Genomic DNA, 19,357 nt, shown 5'->3' with positions numbered 1-19,357 from the left:
AGCTGTTCCATATGGTGCTTGGAAGCGGGGGCGCCTTGGTGTTTTCGTTTTTAGGCTTGTTCCTGGGGTTATTTAGGGTGTTGATTCAGAAAATTACATTGGATAGACCACATCAACTCTAGATTGTTAAATATGGTTTTCAGTGGGCAAGCAGATGGTGACTACTGGATGGCACATGTTCTGTATCAGAAATGAGAGCTAAAGTGGTCTATCCAAACCAAACCAAACCAAACCAAAAGTTGACCAAAAACTGATTCATAACCCTTTTGGTCAAAGTGGTCCCTGGTCAAAAAAAAAAAAAAAAAAGTTGGGAACCACTTCTCTAGGGAATGATCCTTTTAATGCTGAGGCAGATCAAAGGAAACTAAGGTTTAGATAGGAAGCATGCTGATGTGATGTGCTGGCCAAAACCTAATAGCTCTAATCTAGATGGTTCTGAATGATGTACTGCACAGACACAGGTAAACCCGTTTGTGTGGCCCATAGAGGCCATGAAGAAGAAATAAATATAATTGGAATTAATTTGCACATTTTCTCAAAATTTACCATAGGCTTTTGCTGAAGAGCACCTTCTAATGTCTAAAATGAAGTTTGAATGATGGTTCCTTGCTCACTTTGTAGCGCTTGGTTCCCTTCAACTAGGCCCCTTGAAACTCCCATATCTGGAGTTTCTGGATCAAATTATGTGTCTGCAATTAAGCAGATGAAATAATAAGAAGACTGAAGCAAGTAACTGATTTTCATAGTTAGGAGAGGTGGATTACATACAAATGAAAATGGCTACTTAATAATTGTCTTGAATATCTACAGTTCAAACATTTTTAGAGAGCAGAGCCAAAACATCATCTTAAAACCTTGGAAAACTCATGTCCAGGAAATATATTAGTTCCACACTAATTCCCAAGTCATCCCACTTCCCTCCCACAAATCCTTTGTGTCTCCAAACATAATACACACCCACACATTAGTTGATGATGTGGAAACTATGACATTACATTTAAAAAAGAAATAAATAAATTCTCTCTTCATTGCATGCTCAAAAGTGGCCAGTGAAGAAACCTAATACATATAATTGCCCGTGGATGGACATCTGACAGCAAACTACAAAACAGCTTGGGGAGTTGTTCTCCATTTCTTATTTCAAGATGTCTGCAACAAATGTCAACATAGCCCAAATCAAGCAAACAAAAATTATTTTGCAATTGGGAGGGGTTTAAGAAAACTTTGTGATTCATGCAAAGCCTTGAGTCATACCCCACTTCTTCCTTCATAACATTTGCTAAACTGCTAAAACTTTAAAAAATATTGTTGTTCTGGAAACAGTTTTTACATTGGCGGAATTATACTTTAAGGTTTTTGTATTTTGGCATTGTATTACTTCATTATATTATCATTTTCTATGCTTATATTTTGATCTTCGTGTTATGAGGACATGGTCCAGAAAGGCTGCTTATAAATACTGCCAGATTGTTAACTGTTTTGAGTAGGACACAATAAACGTACATTCACTTCTCAAATAACTTTCTCAATCCAATAAAAAGTTTCAGGTTATTATTTCAAATAGGTTTTCATAGTAATCTACTTGACCCCTCCATTCAGCCTTATATGACTTGTTTCTCCTACACTGACAACCTGAGAAGTTGGACATGGGGCTTCTTTGTGCCAAGTTTGGTCCCAGTCCATTGTCAGTGGGGGTTACAGTATCAGTTACAGTATCAGTGAAGGTACTGCAAGTCCCATTACCCATGGCAAGTTTGGTCCAGATCCATCGTTGGTCCAGTGCTCTCTGGATGTAGGTCAAATACAACTCTCGTAAATCATGGTGAATTCTCCCTAAACCGCTTGTTCAGTTGCTGATCAATTACTCTGTTAACCGTGTGCCAAAAGAAAGAGTAGGAAAGGGTTAAGGTAGAGGTAGTGGGTGGGGGTCATGCAAATTAAGGAACCATGATGTATCAATTCTGGAGGAAAAACAGAACATCTAGGATGAAATTGTCCCAGCATGAAAGCCTTCACTTGGGGGGGGGGGGCAGAATGGTGTTTGTGGAGGACACGGGCAGGATTTAGGCTACATGTTCATAGTGCCCACTATAACCTGCATGTCAAAGGAGGGAGGGCCATTGGTGTATCCTGCTTAGTGGGAACTATAGCTGTTTGTAGAGGTGGGAGGCTGTCTGTATAAGTAGACACCTCCTCCACATACACACATACATATTTTTCACTTTTATTATGTGTATAGGTTATGTATATAGATGTGATGACTCTGCAGAGAGACACAAATTGCATTCTTACACAGATATTTGAGTCACACAGAACTCAATAAGGTTTACTTCCAGATCAACTCATAGATTTTGATTCAAGATGTTAACTGGAAATAACACCTATTGAATTCATTTTCATCTGAGAATTCTGCCTCATGGATCATTGATACAGCTTTCATATTTACTCTTGAAATACAGGTACATGATCAGGAATAGTTCTACCGTTGCATTAGAAAAAATTCCATCTCCAATGCAATGGTAAAACTATTTCTGATCATGTTTCTGGTGCTTGTTCAACAGCAGATCCTTCAGCGTTAATCAGCGTAACACAACAACCTGTTAAAAAACCTAACATGTTACCTTTCGGACCCCTTATTAAGGGACAAATCTCTTTTGAAATGGGTTGGATCTACACTACCATATAATACAGTTTGAATCTACATTCTATGGCCAGCATAGAGTATATGGGTCTGAAGTAACCATATAATGCAAATTCAAACTGTATTATATGACAGTGTAGATCCAGCTATAGTTAGAAAAATGTGGTCTAAAGTTAAATAAATGCCATTAAATAGATTAATATCTGAATCATATGTAACTATGACCCATTCTTGAATGATATATTATTCTGATAAAATGAAAGAAAAATTAATTTGACCATTAAAATATGCAGCTAAATTACTACAGTGAACAATACATTCAAATTTTTGAGATTTTCTTTATTTCAAACAAAACAGCTTTCATGGAAATTAAACAAAATGCCTAAGTTGTTTTTATAAAAAGGCATTTAACTACAAAACGTATGAGGTTATTGTCATGACTATGGCATGCTCCTGTGAAATAAGCTAATGCATAAAGTAAAAATAATAATAATGATAAATCCCTAATGGAGTTGATCAAGCAAGATGCCTGGCTTATGGAGTCTGGCTCTGGGCAAATAATATGACTGGAGAACATCAGCATTATGCACAGCTGAATTGCATGGCTAAAAAAATTACTGGTTGTAATGAAAGGCACATTTAGAGTGTCTGAGTTCCTCCCTCCCTCACCCCACCTATATGCACTAAATAAGATAGCTGCATATAAGAAAAACAGACTGGAAATGTTTAATTAAGGGTTGTAAATCCTGATGAAACCTTAACAGAAATATTCAGATTTTTACCATTTATAGAACAATTTCTTGCTTAAGACAGTGAGAGTAAAAACAAAGGAGCAAAAGGAACACCACTGCAAATATTTGAAAAATAAGTAATGTTTCATCAAAGGAAAAGGAACCTCTGTGGGAAGAACCAGATGCACTCTATATAGCGGGAACTCGCAACTATTAAACTTTTGTAAAGGGCTTGGCAGTTTTAGAAATGTTAATACTGTGAACTGTTGCCTTTTAGTAGATGGAAAACCTCCATCACTCCATGCTATAAACAAACTGATCGTAGGACGGAAGTTGCATTCCCCAAGTCTTAATGGTTATATTTCACTTTATAAAACTCCAAGTTCTTGACTAGTTCCTATCTGGATCAATCAAAATAAGTGGGACTTAAACTACTTGTGGGTGACAGCCCTAAGTGGACCATCAAATGCATATATTAAGTTGCCTGATTATTTAAATTGATGGGATTAATGTAGAGGTAAGAAATAATTGACACTATGGTATGGAAAACATATTTTGTAGATCTTCAGACTCATCCATGAAGCCAATATGGGTGAGCTTGTAGTACATTACACTCTTTTAATTACCCATATTGGCAAATATAATGAATAAAAAGCATAGGAACTTGTTTTCTATCTCACTAAGAAGTACTTTACTGCTTGCTAATTATTTCTTCTGTAAAATTTCACACACATATTTACTCATAGAAAATCCTGTTATATTTAATTGGCTTACATCCAAACTGCTCTCTCAAAAATTACGTTAAATTCAAGTATATTTTCATTGGTGGTATTATTATGAGCAGACAAATACATCTCACAACTAGGGTTAGAGATTTGACAGGGCCCAGAACTCAAAGGATAACTTGTGAACTCAAGACAAGTTGAATTCTCCCCAAGTACCGTATACTCCAGGACAGGAGAATGGTGTAGAGTTACTCAATGAAGCTAATTCCCTCTCTGGAATGTAGCAGCATAAGTAACAAAGATTGATAGTGACAGGGCTGCTTTCATGTCGCACCATCATCTGCCACCAGCTGTGCAGCAGAAAGAAAGAGCTCTCCAGAATTCACAACTTCCCCATTCCAATTATTCCGTCCTTTTCCTGCTGTGAGTAAATGAATAGTGCTAAGTATTGGCAGTGTGATGGTGCAGGAATTTGCAGATTTTTTGCAACCCCCTGGGGGCCAAACATACAGAGAGTAAATAGCCAGCAACCAGTGCTAAAATAATAGATCTAGGTAAGCAGAATATAGATTGTGATTATACAGGGTTACATATTAGTAGAGTCAAGTGCATGAAGTAAGGATACAAAACTTCACTTAATTCCCATGTGCAACAATGAATAATTTCTCCTTTTGGGAAGCAAACAATAATTTTTGCATATATTCCATCCCATCTCCCCCACCTCTGGTTATCTATTATTTTTTGTGCCAAAAGCAAGCTCTAAAACCAATGTGTTAAACAAATCTGTTTATAACTCTTCACATCTCACCCATATTTTATTCTTTGCTCTTAAAGCCCCACAGCTTTCTATGTTCTCTCTTTTAATTCCATTATCTTCCTAATAAACTTTTGCTTGCAAATAATAATAATAATAATAATAATAATAATAATAATAATAGTGCGGTTTTCTGGCATTGTATATTTCTGCCACTTCTGTGACTGTTCATTTGTATTTTGATTCCGTAGCCCACTTGTCGATGGATGTCCAGAATCAGCAGCATCCACCGCAGTCCTTTTTATCTTGGGCGACGACCGAGCCAGTATAGACTTCGTTTTGGTTTGATTCTCCATAATGCTAATGGGTTAGGTGCTCTTAGTTCCTCAGCTGAGACCTCTCTGGCTTGGTTGGACCTGCCGGTAGTTACACTACCGCCAGCACAGCTCTTAGCATCATGGGAGCAGTTAAGCCCCCCCGCCACGACAAGGTGGCACCTACGGGGGGGGGGGGTGGGGGGACAAGGTGGCACCTATGGGGGCCATACTTGTCATAAGATATACTGCTGGCATTATAAACTGGACACAGGCGGAACTGGACAATTTGGACAGAAAAACAAGAAAACTCATGACCATACATCATTCACTGCACTCTCGCAGTGATGTTGACTGGCTATATCTGCCTAGAAGATCAGGTGGCAGAGGACTCTTACAAGTAAAACAAGCAGTCAAAGAAGAAGAACATGCCCTGGCAGAATATGTAAAGCAAAGTGAAGAACCTGCTTTGATTGAAGTCAAAAATCAGAAACTTCTCAAAGCACAGTAGACAAAAAAAAGAAAACCGCACTACAAACTAGAGCTGACAGCTGGCACAACAAAACATTGCATGGAAAGTTCCTTGACAAAATTGAAGGAAAAGCTGATAAGGAGAAGACCTGGCTATGGCTCACGAATGGGACACTGAAGAAGGAGACAGAAGGCCTGATCCTTGCAGCCCAGGAGCAAGCCATCAGAATAAATGCAATTAAGGCCAAGATCGAAAAATCAGCTGATGACCCAAAATGCAGACTGTGCAAGGAAACCGACGAAACCATTGATCATATCCTCAGCTGCTGTAAGAAAATTGCACAGACAGACTACAAACAGAGGCACAACTATGTGGCCCAAATGATTCATTGGAACTTATGCCTCAAGTACCACCTCCCAGCAGTAAAGAACTGGTGAAATCACAAAAGTATTGGAAAATGAGCACGCAAAGATATTGTGGGACTTCCGAATCCAGACTGACAAAGTTCTGGAACACAACACACCAGACATCACAGTTGTGGAAAAGAAAAAGGTTTGGATCATTGATGTTGCCATCCCAGGTGACAGTCGCATTGACGAAAAACAACAGGAAAAACTCAGCCGCTATCAGGACCTCAAGATTGAACTTCAAAGACTCTGCCAGAAACCAGTGCAGGTGGTCCCGGTGGTGATGGGCACACTGGATGCCGTGCCAAAAGATCTCAGCTGGCATTTGGAAACAATAGACATTGACAAAATTACGATCTGTCAACTGCAAAAGGCCACCCTGCTGGGATCTGCGCGCATCATCCGAAAATACATAACACAGTCCTAGACACTTGGGAAGTGTTCGACGTGTGATTTTGTGAAACGAAATCCAGCATATCTATCTTGTTTGCTGTGTCATAATATAACAACTTTATTTTTATACCCCGCCTCCTTCTCCCCAAAGGGACTTGGGGTGGCTTACATGGGGCCAAGCCCAAGTGGTCACAGACATAGTAATAAAAACACATCAATTTAAAAACAGATCAATAAACATAATAAAATCACATTAAGATAAAACCTGGTTTAATAAAAAACCCGAAGAAGTTCATAAAAAATGACCTGGGCCAAAGAAAGTGTATAGTGAAGAATGTAAACTAGAGAAAGAAGTAAGTAACCCAGGGATATTATTATTGGTAAGGGGCTTGGGATGAGGTAAACATAGGAACTATTTCCAACTAAAGGGGTAAAATAAAGTGCAAAAGAGATGTTATCAATCACCAGGATGAACCCTTACATGAGGGCAAGGATCATTCATCAAAGGCCTGTTCGAAGAGCCAAGTTTTTAGGCTCTTTCTAAAAGTTAGGAGGGTAAGGCTTGCCTGATCTCCCTGGGGAGAGAGTTCCAGAGCCAGGGGGCCACCAAGGAGAAGGCCCTCTCCGTCCTCACCAACCACGATTGTGAAGGTGGTGGGAGTAAGAGAAGAGCCTCCCCTGACAATAGGAGAGGCCGTGCAGGTTCATAGGGGGAAATGCGGTCACGAAGGTAGGTGGGTCCCAAACCATTGCTTTGTAGGTGATTACCTGCACCTTGAATTGGGTTCAGAAAATAAACGGCAGCCAATGGAGCTCCTTGAACAGTGGGGGTTCACCGCTCCCTGGAATTCGCTCCAGTTAATAATCTGGCTGCTGAATGCTGTAGTTTCTGGGCCGTCTTCAAGGGCAGCCCCACGTAGAGACTGTTGCAATAATCCAGTCCAGAGGCAACCAAGGCATGGACCACCATTGCCAGATCTGATTTCACAAAGTACAGTCGCAGCTGGCGCATGAGTTTTAGCTGTGCAAAGGCCCTCCCAGCCACTGCCAAGATCTGAGCTTCAAGCATTAGCGCTGAGTCCAGGAGGACTCTCAAGCTGCAGACCTGTGTCTTCAGGGGGAGTGCGACCCTGTCGAGCACAGGTAGCCACCCTATGTCCCGATCAGACATTCGACTGACCTGGAGAACTTTTGTCTTGTTAGGATTGAGCCTCAGCTGTTCGCCCTCATCCAGGTCAACACAGCGGCCAAGCACTGGTCCAGTATCCGAGGGGCTTCCTTGGATTTCGATGGAAAAGAGTAGTAGAGTTGGGTGTCATCCGCATAGAGATGGCACCAAACTCCAAAACTCTGGATGATCTCACCCAGCGGTTTCATGTAGATGTTATAGAGCATGGGGGACAAAATAGAACCTTGTGGGACCCCACAGGTCAATGGCCAGGGGTCTGAGCAGGTGTCTCCCAGCTTCACCAACTGGGAACGGCCTTCCAGGAAGGACTGGAGCCACAGCAAATCCATGCCCCCAAGGCCCATTCCAGAGAGCTGTCCCAGAAGGATACCATGGTCGATGGTATCAAAAGCAGCTGAGATGTCCAAGAGAACCAGCAGGGTCACACTTCCCCGGTCCAGTTCTCTGCGGAGGATATCCACCAAGGCGACCGTCTCGGTACTGTACCCATATAAATAAAACTACAGTGGTGAAATTGCTAAATTTTCACACTACTGTTAGGCTATATGTATATTATTATATTTACACATTTATATTACATTTTGATGATTCATTTGCCCTTCCTTCTCCATCATTATATGTATCCTATTATGGCACAATATCACAGTGCTACTGTTGAGTGATTTGAACTCTGATTAAATCATGGGTTCGGGGCCCCCAGCATGTCTCAGTCAGAAGACTAAGTTAGAGTTTATTCTCAATTGCCAGAGAGGATGTCAACAGAGAAAAAACTCCAAAGTACTGGAATACCACAATTGCAAATAATTTTAATTTCGTTTGACAGCTATTCAAGAAACCCGTGCCAGCTCCTGACTGGTTCAGAAACTGTCTGGCTAGGACCAGGTCCTGAGTGACTCAGGACTCCATAGGACGTCACTGCTGGTTGGCTTTTTGTGTGGTGGGAAATTTAATAAGCTGTCAGTTTATTTTGAAGAGTTAGTTCATTTATTGTATACTACAAGAAAGTAGAGGAGAAACCTTTGGACACAATCGCCATGCAGGAATACAACTGTAAAGCGACTTCAAAATCTTAACAGGTCACAACTGAACAGCTATTGCACTGTAACAGCAAACCATTTATATAATTATGTCATCTGCAGATATCAAAAAGAAAATCCAATAGGATCTTCTAGTTTTAATACAGTTATAAAATTCTTTACATTTAATTATTGTCCTCCATTAGATTTTATTTATTTATTTATTTGCAGTATTTATATTCCGCCCTTCTCACCCTGAAGGGGACTCGGAGCGGATCACATTGTACACATATAAGGCAAACATTCAATGCCATATAACATAGAACAGAGACAGAGAAAGACGCAGAGGCAATTTAAACCTTTTCCAGCTCCCAGTTTCCAGTTTCCTGAGGGTATGCTTGATTCCGGCCACAGGGGGAGCAGCTGCTTCATCATCCACTGCTACGGCAACTTCCTTATTCCAACGGCGGCTAGATGATTTTTTTTATGGTGTCATAAATTAGCCTCCTCACATATAAGTGGTGCCTAAATTTTCTACTTGATAGATGCAACTATCTTTCAGGTTGCTTAGGTTAGCAACGAGCAGGGGCTATATTTTATTTTTAATTGTCGGGTGCTCACACCGACAGGGGCTGGCCTCGAACTCATGACCTCTTGGTCAGAGTGATTTATTGCAGCTGGATGCTAACCAGCCTGCACCACAGCCCGGCCCCTAGATGAAGATTTTAGTCATCACAATTTTAAAGAGAAGAGTTGAAATACCCTAAAAGTACATGTTTCATCTTATTTTATCAGGGTCAATTCTGATTAGTCCTTGGATGAGCTAGCCCCCACAAATACCAGCTGCTGTATATATATTTCAGAGAAAGGAACTGCAAAAAACACATCCGAGTATTCCTTGCCTAAGAAAACCTTATGAAATGCATAGGGTCACCAGAAGTCGACAGAAAACTAGATTAAATTTGAACCTGTGTATAGCCAGTCTTCTGTTCTTGAAATCTTTCTGGTTTTATAATAATAAGGGAGATTTGATTTATTTTATTTTATTTTTTTTACTTATTGAAGGGGTGAAAAGTACACTGAGTAGCAATAAAAGTAAACTCTGATTTGGCTGCAAAATGTCCAGACGCATGAAGTGTCTTGAGGAACTCACTTGTTCTTTGTTCTATGCATTAAAGTAAGTTCCAGGTGTTACATTAAACATCTCAGAAAAGTCTGCACCCGGAGTTTTCCTATAGTAATTAATGTCCAAGATGGTGACTGGCCTGGGACTCTCATTATACCCTTTAGGTTTTGCCAGATCTGGTGCAAAAGTGCTATTTTACTGATGCACTATAAATATTCTTTTTAAAAAGAGAAGTGAAAGATTTTTTTTGTTCTCATATATGACAGAATGAAAAAGAAATTCACATAAGGCTGGGAATAAACTGTTGCAGCTATCGCTGAAAACTATCAGAAAACAGTTCCAGTTAACACAAGTGTTATTTGGATGTTTGAGATAAACTTGAGAACTACAGTAACCATGTACATACCAGCAGAAATACTACACGTTTATATCTTCTGGGATTCACGTTTTTTCCCCCTGTGGATCAGATTTCTTTCTGTGTAATGCAGCTGGGGATTCCGGTTTGTTTATGCTCCTTCCGTACTGTATGTATGTTCAGACTGTACTTTTAAAATAGTTTTATCAGCCAGCCTGAAGAATGAATAAGTCATATTTTATGATAAAAATGTTCGAGCAAAATAGTCCCATTTAAAAGACTCCTGTTGTTACAGACTAAAGAATTTGATATTTTGAATGGTCCATGGGCTTTTTGGATACAGCAAAATAGAGCTGTGTAGCATACTGAAAAGAAAACTGCTGGTATCACTAGGTATAAGAGCAAAGGTTAAAACTGTACAGATGATTTCATTTTGTCGCATTATCCTCTTTTTTCAGAGGTTCAAAATGTTCTTTTCCTAAACTAGAGGCTCTCTGCTGAGCCTGGCTGGTATTCTGAAAAAGTACAAAACCATACAGAAAGGCAGACAAAAGAGGAAGAATCTTCCACATCAAATTGGGGGAAAGCCTTCTGACCCACTTTACTGAAGGAAGATTTCTAAGTGCTGCAAAGAAACCACAGGTGACCCTTGTTCAGAAATAGTTCAAGCCTACATTTCTATATAATGTATCTTATATGCTTCAGTAAAGCAACAGCTACATTTTAAGAGCTATCTTGCAGAGTTCTCACAATTCTTGTATTCCATTACATTCCACTTCAATTGGCAAGATCCCTGCAGAGTTGCCTCTGGCAATTCCTGGTGAACAAATGCTTCTCTTGCTATGAGTTCATAGTGTTAAGCTTACCTGAGGACGATTCAAGTAATGCACAAATGAGCACATTACACATAACCAGAAGAAGAGGAAAATCACTGAGATCATTTCTTAGATAAATAAAAATGCCTTAAAAACTTAACAGCCTGCTTCTTAGAATTCAAAGATGCAACATCAGATTGGAAAGGAACAGCAGAATTGGAATAGATCCACAGCATCACACTATATTCCAATAACATCGTCCACTATTTATATGGTTAATCTACTCACCTTTACTTTAGACCAGGGGTCCCCAAACTAAGGCCCGGGGGCTGGATGCGGCCCATCAAAGCCATTTATCCGGCCCCCACGGCACAAGGGCAGAAGGGGGTTGGGCTAAATGACCCAAGAGGTCTCTTCTTCTCTTACAACCCATTATTATTATTATTATTATTATTATTATTATTATTATTATTATTATTATTATTATTATTATTAGAAACACAACAAGATGAGTCTACAGCAGACACTCTGCTGGCTGTTGTACTGGATCACACGTCGGACACTTCCCAAGTGTCTAGGACTGTGTGATGTATCGGCGAATAATGCGTGCAGATCCCAGTAAGGTGGCTTTCTGCAGCTGGCAGATGGTAATTTTGTCAGCACCAATTGTGTTTAAGTGCAGGCCAAGACCTTTAGGCACTGCGCCCAGTGTGCTGATCACCACTGGGACCACCTTGACTGGCTTGTGCCAGAGTCTTTGTAATTCGATCTTTAAATCCTCATATCGTGTCAGCTTTTCCAGTTGTTTCTCCTCAATCCTGCTGTCACCCGGGATTGCAACATCGACAATCTATACTTTGTTTTTTAACACGATTGTGAGGTCAGGAGTATTGTGTTCCAAAACCCTGTATTATTATTATTATTATTATTATTATTATTATTATTATTATTATTATTATTATTAACATTGAGGCTGGGTGGCCATCTGTCAGGGATGCTTTGCTTGTGCTTTTGGTGCACAGAGGCAGAAGGGGGTTGGACTAAATGGCCCAAGGGGTCTCTTCGAACCCTCTTTATTATTATTATTGACACAACGACGTTGTATGACACAGCAAACAAGATAGATATGCTGGATTTCGTTTCACAAAATCACAAGTCGAACACTTCCCAAGTGTCTAGGACTGTGTGATGAATTTTCGGATGATGCACGCAGATCCCAGTAGGGTGGCCTTTTGCAATTGGCAGATCGTAATTTTGTCAATGTCTATTGTTTCCAAATGCCGGCTGAGATCTTTTGGCACGGCACCCAGTGTGCCCATCACCACCGGGACCACCTGCACTGGTTTCTGCCAGAGTCTTTGAAGTTAAATCTTGAGGTCCTGATAGCGGCTGAGTTTTTCCTGTTGTTTTTCATCAATGCGACTGTCACCTGGGATGGCAACATCAATGATCCAAACCTTGTTCTTTTCTACAACTGTGATGTCTGGTGTGTTGTGTTCCAGAACTTTGTCAGTCTGGATTCGGAAGTCCCACAGTATCTTTGCGTGTTCATTTTCCACAACCTTTGCAGGTTTGTGATCCCACCAGTTCTTTACTGCAGGGAGGTGGTACTTGAGGCATAAGTTCCAATGAATCATTTGGGCCACAGAGTTATGCCTCTGTTTGTAGTCTGTCTGTGCAATTTTCTTACAGCAGCTGAGGATATGATCAATGGTTTCGTCGGTTTCCTTGCACAGTCTGCATTTTGGGTCATCAGCTGATTTTTCAATCTTGGCCTTAATTGCATTTGTCCTGATGGCTTGCTCCTGGGCTGCAAGGATCAGGCCTTCTGTCTCCTTCTTCAGGGTCCCATTCGTGAGCCAGAGCCAGGTCTTCTCCTTATCAGCTTTTCCTTCAATTTTGTCAAGGAACTTTCCATGCAGTGTTTTGTTGTGCCAGCTGTCAGCTCTAGTTTGTAGTGTGGCTTTCTTGTACTGGTTTTTTGTCTGCTGTGCTTTGAGGAGTTTCTGATTTTTGACTTCAATCAAAGCAGGTTCTTCACTTTGCTTTACATATTCTGCCAGGGCATGTTCTTCTTCTTTGACTGCTTGTTTTACTTGCAAGAGTCCTCTGCCCCCTGATCTTCTAGGCAGATATAGCCGGTCAACATCACTGCGAGGGTGCAGTGAATGATGAATGGTCATGAGTTTTCTTGTTTTTCTGTCCAAATTGTCCAGTTCCATCTGTGTCCAGTTTATGATGCCAGCAGTATATCTTATGACAGGTATGGCCCAGGTGTTTATGGCCTTGATGGTGTTGCCTCCATTGAGCTTGCTTTTGAGAATTTTTCTGACCCTTTGTGTGTATTCTTTGCTGACCACAGTTTTCACATGTTCATGCTTGTTGTCCAGCTGTAATATGCCCAGATATTTATAGGCCTCTGGCTGGTGACACCTTATTTTTTGGCCATTGGGCATATTTATGCCCTCACTTTCAATTATTTTTCCCTTCTTCAAAGCCACTGTCGAACATTTGTCCAAACCAAACTCCATGTTGATATCAGTGCTAAAAATTCGGACAGTGTTGGTCAGAGACTGGATTTCAGTTTCCGCTTTCCCATACAGCTTCAGGTCATCCATGTACATCAGATGCGAAATTTTGTGAGAATTCTTAGATGTTTGATAGCCGAGATTTGTTTTTTGTAAGATTGTTGACAGAGGGATCATGGCAATAATGAAAAGCAGAGGGGACAATGAATCTCCCTGGAAAATTCCTCTTCTGATGTTGACAAGTCCATAGCTTTCATTTCCAACGAACAGTTCATTTTTCCAGTGCTCCATCATGTTTTCAGTGAAGGTGCCAACGTTTTTACTAATCCCGATGGCGTCCAGGCACTTGATGATCCAGCTGTGTGGGAGTGAGTCAAAGGCCTTTTTGTAGTCAATCCACGTCATGTGAAGATTAGCTTTTCGGCTCTTACAGTTCTCCAGAATCATTTTGTCAATCAATAACTGGTCTTTTGTGCCCCTGCTTTTCCATTTGTTGCCTTTCTGTTCATCTGGCAAGATGTTTTTTTCTTCAAGATAGTCTTGAATTCTGTCAGCTATGATGCCAGTCAGTAGTTTAAACATAGTGGGCAGACATGTTATTGGCCTGTAGTTTCCTGGTGCTGCTCCTTTTTCTGGATCCTTTTGTATCAGGTATGTTCTTCCAGTTGTTAGCCATTACCCTCATTATTATTATTATTATTATTATTATTATTATTATTATTATTATTAACATTGAGGCTGGGTGGCCATCTGTCAGGGGTGCTGTGCTTGTGCTTTTGGTGCACAAAGGCAGAAGGGGATTGGACTCAATGGCCCAAAGGGTCTCTGCCAACCCTCTTTTTGTTGTTGTTGTTGTTGTTGTTGTTGTTGTTGTTATTATTATTATTGCTCAGTGGCCAAACATAGTCCGGCCCTCTGTTTAAAAAGTTTGGGGACCCCTGCTTTAGACAATGTCTTTTTTCCCTACTTTTGTCCCTCCAGGACCATCAACCAATCTTAAAACTGATCCATGCCCATACGATTTGCCTTTCTATTGCTATTCACACATATAACCTGCTCAGTCAGATTTTAGGCACTTCACTCCATGCATTACTTCTTAATAAGCGTATGATGCCAACTTCTTTCTCTCAAGCTAAAAGGTGCTACAAGTACTGCATAATCCCAGATAAAACTGTTAAAGGATAACTGCAGCTAAGATGTATCAGAAATGAGGCATTAATGGCATGGTATTTACCCCTTTCCTGTCTAATCAACTGCTCATGAACTCAAAGATTAAACTTCTTCAGGCTGCATCAAAAATTGAAAACAATCTGATGTTAACTTTGAAAAAATCTCATGGAAAATCAGCCATGAATGAGCACAACAGATTTTTCAGTCATGGGTGAACATTGGCCATTTTGTGTTGTCGAAAGCTTCATGGCCAGAATTACTGGGTTGCTGTGAGTTTTCCAGGCTGTATGGCCATGTTCCAGAAGCATTCTCTCCTGACATCTATGGCACACATCCTCAGAGGTTCTGAGATCTGTTGGAAACTAGACAAGGGAAGTTTATATATCTGTAGAAGGCCTAGGTTGGGAGAAAGAACACTTGTCTGATTGAGGCAAATTGAATGTTGTAATTGGCCATCTTGATTAGCATTGAATAGCCTTGCAGCTTCAAGGCCTAGCTGCTTCCTGCCTGGGGGAGTCCTTTGTTGGGAAGTGTTAGCTGCCTTGATTGCCCCAAGAAAGATGGGAGTCGTAATCCAACACATCTAGCAGACATCAGGTGAGAGCAAACTGTAGCTAGCAAAAGGTATTACTTTAGACTAAGAAAGCTATTTTCTTACAAGAACAAAAGGAATTCAGGCTAGATGCTTCGAAGTCGAAGATGCTTTAGCCACTAAACTAGAACAAGAGAAATCCATTAATGTCATGTTTTTCCCCTTCAAATCATAAGATGATTGTTATTGTGTGGGTCAGAGGCCAGCCACTTTTTATTCCAAGTTCATAATCATATTGTGCTTCAGGTATGAAAGAGATAGATGAATTTGGAGACTATTAGCAGAAATTATGCCCTACACAGAAATTATGAGCACATCTACTAGATATCAGAAATATAATGGAATGATAACACATTATGGATCAGAATTTTAACAGCAAACATGCTACATCTGAACAAAAACAGAAGACTCAGGATTTCAAATCTCACAAAAGTAATATGTTTGCAATTCCATATCTTTTACCATGAAATTGGGGTGATGGTAAGGAGACTGTACGTCTAACAATGTAAAGATAACTGGACCACAATCTCAAAGAAGAATATAAATAGAAGAATATACTTAAGGAGAAAAAAATGGCCATGAAACGGGAAGTTTATAAATTAGAACATTGGTGAAATTCAGTTGATCCCCCCATGACTTTATTTATTTATTTATTTATTTATCTATTTACAGTATTTATATTCCGCAGTTCTCACCCTGAAGGGGACTTAGGGCGGATTACAATTCACATATACATGGCAAACATTCAATGCCATTAGACATGCAATATAGAGAGAGACACAGAGGCAATTTAACATTTTCCAGCTTCATGAGAGTATGCTAGATTCCAGCCACAGGGGTAGCTGCCGCTTCATCATCCATTTGTGACACTGAGTCCTTATATGTCGTAAATTAGTTAAATTAGTCTTCCCGCATAAAGCGGTACCTAGAATTTTCTACTCAAGAGATGCAACTGTTTTTCAAGCTGCTTAGGTGGGCAGTGAGCTAGGCTATTAACGGTCGGGAGCTCAATCCAACCTGGACTTCAATCCCATGACCTCTTGGTCAGTAGTGATTTATTGCAGCTGGCTACTAACCAGCTGCACCACAGCCTGGCTCCTTTACTGATCTCAGGCACTAGTCTGAGACCTGGAGACCATAATATGAAGAAACATTAATAGAAATAATACCGTAAACATTTATGAACTCATTCAACAATTTCATATAAATACTGAAGAGCATAGAATACAGAAAGGAAACATGCAGAACACAAAGTTATAAACCATGGCATTAAATAGTCATTTCCAAAATTAGGAAATTGTTAAAACAGTGTTCATTTTCCCTATTCTTTACAAACATAAGAATGCCTTGCAGGTAGGAAAACATCTCATTGGTCATGTACACAGTGGTCCAGGCAATCATACCTCTCTCCAAATACTGTATCACATTAAAGAAAGCCAATACATGAAAAAATCAGCATGGATAATAAACCACATGATGATGCCACTTTGTTCAATATATGTATATAATGAACACTTCACATTTTCTGGGATTAGGGTGCAAGGTCCCCACAAAAATGGAAAAGCCACAAATAAAAATCAGAGAGAAACTCTCTGTAGGAATTTCTAGATCCTCCAGAAGAACTTCATCCACTGGAGAACCTACAAATGCCTAGAGAATGTCATCTCCAGGAATCTGTAGGTCCTCCTACACAACTCTGTGATTAACATCTGCCAGAGGACCTAGAGATTCCTATAGAGAACATATTAATCAAACGTGTGAATCATCAAATATGCAAAAGTCAAACACTCAAAGGAAAACAAAGAGAGAAATGGAAGAGAAAGAAAAACCAGACATCATCAGAATTCAGAATAGTGGATATTGCTGCACTAAAAAGGAACTGTAAAAATACAGCTTTTCAGCTTTCATGTAAAAGATAGTGACTTGGGATTGGATATTGCGTATTTGTGTTAATCAGTTTCATTTATTGTATTAATTGTTTTAACTCATAAAGAAAGAGCAAGAACCATTTCCATTGACTTGATTTGCAACCTGCCACCCTCCATTCCTAAGATTCAGTATTTGTATTTATGTTAACAGGCCAACCACATCTGTCAATGCTGATTATATACTGGAAAGTCAGATTGCCACATTCAGTGTTGTTCACATTTTGTGTACCAATCTAAGAGTATTCATATGAAATGGTACAATTGGCCCTCTATATCTACGAATTCAGCCAACACAGCTTTAAAATACCTCCTCCCCACAAAAAAATAATAATTCAAAAAGCATATTTAATTTTGCCATATGTCAAGCATCATGCAGATGTGTAGGCATGCCTCTCTGTAGACTCCTGCTATTTCACACATCTTCAGGCTCATTCTGGCATTCAGAGGTGTGTGTGTGTGTGTGTGTGTGTGTGTGTGTGTGTTTGCCATTTCATATAAGGGATGCCATAGTACATAATGGAACTTAAGCATCTAATATTTTTGGTATCCGCAGAGGGTTGTTAAACCAAATCCCAGCAGATACCAAGGTCTCACTGCACCTGGACTAGGATGCAGTTGTAGAACTGTAGCATACAAATTGAGACTGTTATTGATAGGCAAAGAAGTTAGTAAAACAGATACTAAAATAGCAGTTTCTGACAGGATTAGGAAGAAGTGTAAGGTGTTCACCAAAAAGAAAGGGATGAGAGGAATATATATATATATATATATATATATATATATATATATGTGTGTGTGTGTGTGTGTGTGTGTGTGTGTGTGTGTGTGTGTATATATATATATATATATATATATATATATATATATATATATATATATATCTCCCCCTAATGCCATTATGAAGCGAAGTGAAAGGATAACCTCCTTAAACATTGTCAGCTATGCAATCATCTGAATGTTCTACCATAGATATATTTCTTGAATGTGCTAATTTTCTCCCTGTAGGCCAGTGGTTCTCAACCTGTGGGTCCCCAGGTGTTTTGGCCTACAACTCCCAGAAATCCCAGCCATTTTACCAGCTGTTAGAATTTCTGGGAGTTGAAGGCCAAAACATCTGGGGACCCACAGGTTGAGAACCACTGCTGTTGGCACATGTGAAAATTTTAGGATTAATAGCAGAAATAGGAAAAGTAAACTAAGGGAAGTATCTTGAGACTGGTAATATGCTATGCTTCTTTTATGCTTCTTTTATGATTTATGGACTTGGGTAAGTACTCCTCTTTAATATTTTATTAAAATTGTTTTATATAAATGTTGGAAATGAGCCTGGAGCATAGGGCTGGCACAGTGAACAAATAGTAATAAATAAGTAAAGCATGTAACTCCTTGTCCAGGCATCATATTTTCAGCCTTGAGTTGGACTGGAGATAATTGCATAAACTTACATATATCTAATATCAGGTTTACTCTACACAGTCTGCAAGATTCTAAGGCACCTATCCTTGCCATTTCTGTGTTGATGTTTATTTAAAATAAAATCAATTACTTCTCATTTCCAGAATACAGGCAGTCACCGAGTTACAAATATCCAACTTAGAAATGACTAATAATTAAGAATGTGGGTTAGACCACAGGAAGTGAGAGAAATCTACCCCTCAAAAGGGAAATTCACTCCCGAAAGTTATCATGGGGAAAAGGTGTCTTGACAGAAGGTCTTCACCAATCTTTGTTTCTACAACAAGCCAAATTTTTCAAAATCCAATTATCACAGGGACAGAAAGTGGGGTGAAATCTTCTGAACAGGGGCAGAGCCAGCAAAACAAACACTGCAGGGGTGTTAACCCTTCCCTATGCTATGCTATCCAAAGCTAATACATAGATATATGTATTAGGCTAGAGTTACACTTAAAAATGTACCTGACCCGACTTCATCTTAAGAAGAAACTTACAGAACCTATTTTGTTTGTAACCTGGGGACTGCCTGTACATGTGGTACAATATATTCCCCTTGTCATTTTCCTTCAACTACCCCAATTTTCTGATCTATAACATATTTCTTTCAACTCTGTCAAGCATTTGAGTGCACAAAGGAAGCAGTTTCGTTTGAATGTTAATTACGATAAGTAGAGTACTTTTGACTTACAACAAATAAGAGCTGTTGTTGTTTTAGAAGAGTTTTGGTTTTTCTCAAGATAATCGTA

General features: G+C 39.6%; 1 protein-coding gene and 1 non-coding gene across 2 annotated transcripts in view; both read right to left on the bottom strand.

Moving 5' to 3' along the window:
- wls (Wnt ligand secretion mediator) overlaps positions 1 to 19,357 on the bottom strand; it is a 112,562-nt gene that overhangs the window by 55,669 nt on the left and 37,536 nt on the right. The gene's annotated exons all lie outside the window — the stretch shown is intronic.
- Positions 2,461 to 2,544, bottom strand: mir5413 (microRNA mir-5413). Its single transcript, NR_130013.1, is given in 1 exon segment — positions 2,461 to 2,544. It is a non-coding gene; the product is annotated as a microRNA mir-5413 (primary transcript).

Source organism: Anolis carolinensis, chromosome 4 (genome assembly GCF_035594765.1).
Source record: "Anolis carolinensis isolate JA03-04 chromosome 4, rAnoCar3.1.pri, whole genome shotgun sequence".
NCBI classification, from domain to species: Eukaryota; Metazoa; Chordata; class Lepidosauria; order Squamata; family Dactyloidae; genus Anolis; species Anolis carolinensis.
Note: the sequence above shows the minus strand (reverse complement) of the source record. Positions and strands in the feature narration are given on the sequence as shown.